Source organism: Gekko japonicus, unplaced genomic scaffold (assembly GCF_001447785.1).
Source record: "Gekko japonicus isolate JY-2015 unplaced genomic scaffold, Gekko_japonicus_V1.1 scaffold3620, whole genome shotgun sequence".
NCBI lineage: Eukaryota > Metazoa > Chordata > Lepidosauria > Squamata > Gekkonidae > Gekko > Gekko japonicus.
The window spans coordinates 1-6,570 of NW_015165932.1; positions in this window are offsets into that span (position 1 = coordinate 1).

Genomic DNA, 6,570 nt, shown 5'->3' on the forward strand with positions numbered 1-6,570 from the left:
AACATTACATCGTCCACAAAAGCTCTGTACTTATAGGGAAATCCTTTGTTGGTTAAACCCTAAATTTCTTTATCTTCCTTAATCTGTCTCAACAGTACTTCTAATATCCATATGAATAATAATGGGGATAGAGGACAACCTTGCCTCGTCCCCTTTTGTACTTTAAAGTAATCTGTCGTCTCCATATTGATTACTAATGCTGCTTTTTGTTCCGAATAAATAGCTTCTATTGTATTTCTAAATTGTTCTCCAATGTCAATCTTTTCCATCACTCCATACATAAAGTCCCAATTTAAATTGTCGAAAGTTTTTTCTGCATCTACAAAGAAAAATCCAACCTCTTTTTCTGGGTGTTTATCATAATATTCAATTGCATCAATCACCACTCTTATATTGTCCTTTAGTAAAAAACCTGCTTGCTCCTCTTCAATAGCATCCTTTAAATATACCTTTATCCTCTCCGAAATAATTTTTGCAAAAAGTTTGTAATCATTGTTCAAAAGGGAGATTTGGTCTATAATTTTTCACATCAGTTAAATCTTGTGCTTCTTTGGGGATAAGCGAAATTGTAGCTTCTTTCCACGATTCTGGTAATTTCTTTGTTCTTCTTATTTCATTTACCAAGAGTTCAAAAGTCGGGACTAGCTCCTCTTTAAATTTTTTATAAAACATGGCAGTAAAACCATCTGGTCCTGGAGCTTTCCCTAATTTTGTCTCCTGAATTGCTTTATAAATCTCTTCTTTCGTTATTGTGTTATTTAACATTATCTTAATATCATCTGCAATTTTTGGTATCTTCATTTTGTCCAAATAATTCCTTATTTTGTCTTTATCTGTTGATTTCTTTCGAAAAAGGTTGGCATAATATTTGAAGAATGCTCTCTTAATTCCATTACTGTCCACAATTTCTTTTCCTCCTTCCATTATTCTAGTTATTTTATTCTCCCGTCTTTTCTTCGATTGCCATGACAAATATTTTCCCGGTTTATTAGCCCCTTCAAATTACTTCTGTTGCAATTTTTTCAAATTCCAATAAATTTCTTGATTCATTAAAGTGTTCAATTGTTCTTGTAGGATTTGGATCTCTCTGATTAATTTCTTTTTCCCTGGTCTTTTCTTCAATTCTTTCTCCTTTATTTGAATTTTTGCCAGTATGTTAGTTTGCTGTTCCAACCTCTTTTTTCTTTCTCTGCTGTTCAAAGATATTAACAGCCCTCTCATTACTGCTTTGTAAGCATCCCAGACTTTCTATATCTGCATATCTTGAGTCCTCTTTGTTTGAAAAAACTGCTGTTTCTTTATTTATAATGTTTGCAATCTCTTGTTGGTCCAACAAGTCTTCATTCAGTCGCCATCTGGGTTTCTTTTTCTTTTCTTTTGATAACCATAATACTGGGTTATGGTCGGAATTTACTTTCGGCAAAATTTCCACTTTCTGTGTTTTCAAAGCTAGGTCCCCCGTTGTCCAAATCATGTCAATCCTTGAGAAAGAATCATGTCTATTTGAGTAGAATGTAAAGTCCTTAGTTGTAGGATTCCACTTTTTCCATAAATCTTCCAATTTCTCCTGCTTAACCAATTTGAAAACAGCTTTTGGTAGCTTCCCTATCCTATCGTCTGGTTTTTTTTGACTTCCGGTCCAATTTGTTGTTAATTGTACCATTAAAGTCCACCCTGAGCACTTATAGGGTGCATCAAATCGCCATTTTTCCCCGACCAGAAGCCTCCACAAGTGGGGTTATGATATGATAGGGAAACCAAAAGAATTGTAATATTCTGCCAAAATGACACTGAGTGATGAATATTATAATAAAACATGTGGTCTTTGTTTAAGGTAGTCACAACAAACAATACTTATTTTCAATACACAATACAAGCAATGCTATTATCCAGTAAGAGAATCACTCTATAATACTCATATCCCATCAAAGAATCTATTTAAACATGTAACATAACTACATTCAAATCAAGGTATCACAACTCAACTGTGTAGCAATCAAGATCCAAAAATGAGTCCAAGAGATCACAGTCTTTAATCTTGATCTACGCAGACCAATGAAGATGAGACAAAGACTCCAGATTATTCTATACTTCATTTCATGTAAACTTCCTCAAATCATTGACTGCTTTTGTAGCTAAATATAGTTAAAATAGGCAGCCACTCCTCAAATAGTATTATTCTTATGGTGCACATTTCTGCAGTTGTTACAATGACTTACAATGCACTCAATCACTCACTTCCTATGGAACTAATCCTTGAATTGTAATAGTTGCCTGAGCATACTCACCATAACAACATAATTAGCTGAACTTTAGTTATATGTTACGTTTATTTTACTTTTGTCTTTTTAAGTTTCTTGAGTTTCCTTTTTAAGAATTATAATTATCATATGACATTGCATGTAGTGTAGCCAGGAGATCTAAAGATTGTCTGGCAGCCTTAAATTATAATCCTTTTACTGTTATGCACCACTAGGTGGTGACCTAGACTTTGGAGGGGCTGAGAGAGCTCTGAGAGCTGTGACTGACCCAAGGTCACCCAGCAGGCTTCACGTGGAGGAAGTGTGGAATCGAACCTGATTCTCCAGACCAGAGCTCGCCACTCTTAACCACTACCCCATGCTGGCTCTCATACTATAAAAGAAAAATACTTTTAAAGAGTTAAAATATTATGAAGTATGATCTGGGGATGTAGCTGTCAGTATAGGCAAGATCACAGCATGTCATGTACATGAGTTAGATCCAGATGATCTAGAGTGACAGCCAGAAGGTCACATGATACCTATGGTTTCATCACATCTGCAGATGTCAGAATGACTAAGCAATTGTACAGCACTGAACTATGATTGGTCAACGTCTTCTACATAGAAGGTTGGGGCATGTAAATTTTCACACTATAGGTAAAACCCTTGAGTGTTTGGGAAATACAAAAGTTAAGAAGTGTGATAACTACCTAGAATGCAATGTTTGTAAGCAATCTAAATCACAAGCCTACGCAGTTGCAAAGGTCAGTGGGAGAGTGACTAATGAACCGTTAGAATTAGTCCATGCCAACATAATTGGTCCATTTCCAAACAGTGTGTCGGGCAGAAAATTCCTTCTTTTGGTAGTTGATGATTATTCAAGATTTTGCTAGACTTATCCTCTGTGTAAGAAATCTGGGACATGTGCTACTATTAAGCAATGGGCTGCAAATGTTCAGAGGCAGCTAGAATGTTTGATTTGCTCTTTCCAAACTGATATGGGGGGAGAGTTTATGTCTGAGGAGTTACAAAAATGGTTAAAATTACATGGGATTGAGCACAGGGTCACTAATGTATGCACACCCCAGGAAAATGGCATTGTTGAAAGACAAGGTGCTATATTGCAAACGATGATGCATGCCTTAATTAATGACTCTGAACTACCCATTTTGTTCTGGGCTGAAGCTATGAAGTTTGCATGCTACACTCTGAACTGTGTGTGGACAAAAGCTATAAATGACATCCCTTATAAGGCTTTATATGGGAAACAACCTAGCTTAGAGCATCTTAGAATTTTTGGCACCAAAGCCTGGGTAAACATCCCCTTAAAGCAGAGACATAAAGGAAAAGCAAGGGCAGAGAAGCTAACCTTCTTGGGCTATCAGACAGGCATTCTCCAACCCACACAATATGCTTAAATATAGCAGATCAGCTAATTTCTGTGAAAATGCTAATTGGTCCAAAATCCATGCTCAAGTGTTGTTACCATTAACTGAGAACACTGAGGAAACTCAGGAGGTGAAGCAGGAGGTTCATTCACCTGCTAGGTCAACCTCTGGGGATGAGCAGAGTGTGCAGCAACCACTCAGAGTTTCTAGCCGCTCTACTAAAGGTGTGCCACCACAAAGGTACGGGATTAATCACATGTATATTCCCAATGACTATGATGATGTGTTGTCACTTAAGGGAGAACAGAAAAATGTTTGGTTGAAGGCAATGCAACCAGAGTACAATTCTTTACAGTCCCATGAAGTGTTTTCACCTAGTGAGTTGCCAAAGGACAAAAAGGCACTAGGGTATAGGTGGTTATTCAAGGTAAAGTCCACAAATGATGGTGACATAAAATATAAAGCTCGTTTGGTCGCTAAAGGCTTCCTGCAAAATGAAGGGACAGATTTCCATGAATGTTTCAGTCCTACGATAAGAATGGAAAGTGTAAAGGCAGCACTTGTGCTCGCTGCTCTTAGAGGTATGACTGTAAATCATTTTGACTTTGAGACAGCATATCTCAATGCACCTCTTAAGGAGGAATTATATCTCAAACAGATACCAGGTTTCGAGTGTACAAATCCAGATATGGAGTTGCGTTTGCATAAAGGGCTCTATGGATTGCGTCAGAGTGCATATCTCTGGGGAGAATGCTTGAAAGAAGCTTTAACAAAACTAGGTTTCAGGCAGAGTATTGCTGATCCCTGTCTGTATAGTGTCAGCATACACAATCAACAGTGTTATGTGCTCGTGTTTGTTGATGACATTTGCTTCCTGCATTATGATGATAAACAGTTAGTTTGGTTCACCAAAACAATGCAGCAACAATTCAATGTAAAAGACCTGGGCCACATCCAAAACTATTTGGGAGTACAAATCTCCAAAAATGTTCAAGGATTTTTTGAGTTAAGTCAGGTGGACAAAATTGCACAATTATTGGAGAAGTATAATATGACCGAAGCTCATTGTGTAGATACTCCTATGACTACAAACTATTGTAAAGAAAGTGATGAAAAAATGTTTGACAACAAAAATCTGTATCGGTCACTAATTGGGTCATTGTTATATCTAGCGTGTTCTACCAGACCAGATATCTGTATAGCAGTGCACTGGTTGACACAAAAGTGTTCTAGTCCGACTGAGGGGGACTGGAAAGCAGCCAAAAGAGTGTTAAGGTATCTGAAAGGTACTGTAAACAAAAAACTTGTTCTAAATGTGACTGCAGGCATGGAACTATTTGGATATAGTGATGCCAGCTGGGGAAAGAGGCCAGATGGAAGGTCTACCTCAGGTTTTGCCATTTTTATGTACGGGGCTTTGATAGCATGGAACTCAATTAAATAGACCCATGTATCGACCAGTACTTGTGAAGCGAAATTCTCAGCAGTAAGTGATTGCATCATCCAGATGGAGTGGTTTCACCAACTACTGCTAGACCTTGATGTACAATGTAAATTGCCAATGTCAATATACTGTGACAGTTCTGCTGCTAGGCAACTAGCAAGTAATCAAGGAGTGCATACTAGCAGTAAGCACATACTGATTAGGTACCAGAATGTTAAGGACGCTATATGTTGTGGATTGATACAATTGGTACAGTGTTCAAGTGATGACAACATTGCTGATGTATTTAATAAGAATTTACCAAAAGAAAGATTTGCAATGTTATGTGATAAAATGCCCATGACTCGCTGTATCTTGGGAGGCGTGTCAGTATAGGCAAGATCACAGCATGTCATGTACATGAGTTAGATCCAGATGATCTAGAGTGACAGCCAGAAGGTCACATGATACCTATGGTTGCATCATATCTGCAGATGTCAGAATGACTAAGCAATTGTACAGCACTGAACTATGATTGGTCAACATGTGTATATATTGTAATGAGTTCTTGACCAAGTAGCCTGCCTTATGGTTGTATTTTCAGTGAAGCACTTTGTCAGTCAGAACTGTGAACTGCTGCAAAGTTGTGTGTATGTATATAGCTCTGTAAATAAACTGTTTATACTCTACCACAACACCTCTGCTACTTCTGACTTCAAACACCATCAGTAGCATGGTATGGTATAGCCCCATCTCATCAGAAACTAAGTAGGGTCAGTACTTGGATGGGGATGACTCTGCAGAGGAAGGCAATGGCAAACCAACATTACTTCTCAGTTTCCTTGAAAGCCCCATGCTGTTCTCACCATACATTGGCTGAGAATAGACAGCACATATACACATAAGGGTGATATGAGCAAAACCTTCCATGCCCTTCTCTCTGCTTAGGAAGCCTGCATGTTCAAAAAATTTCCTCCTCCCAGGTCTGACAATTCTATTTGGTAGCATTACTAGCCATACAGTTGTTCAATAAAGCAAATGAATCAATCCAGCTTCAAAGCATTTGGTGATTTTCAGTCTTCTAATCTCCTAAAACATTAGTTACAGAATAACACATTTTGTTGATTGTTCTCACTATGTATAATCTGTCTTGAGGCCATGTGAGAAAGGCCGATTGTAAACAATGTAAATAAATAAATAAGCCACAAATAGTCCACCATGTTTATTAACCTGACATAATATCATCACAAGTATTTTGTTTTTGCAAGGAGATCTAGTTTCCTTCCCAGATGACAACCACTGTTTCTACAACATTTACACTCTAACAGATTAAATAACACACTGGAAAACAAAGAATTAAATATAGATAAAATGATTGACAGGGCATTGGAACATGAAAAGTATTGTTCCATAGAGATAAATTTCAGAGTCTAATCGAATTTGTGCCTATGAGTTTATCAAAATTTCACCATTAATTATGACATGTTTTATAACTTTATGGACATAGACTTTAAGA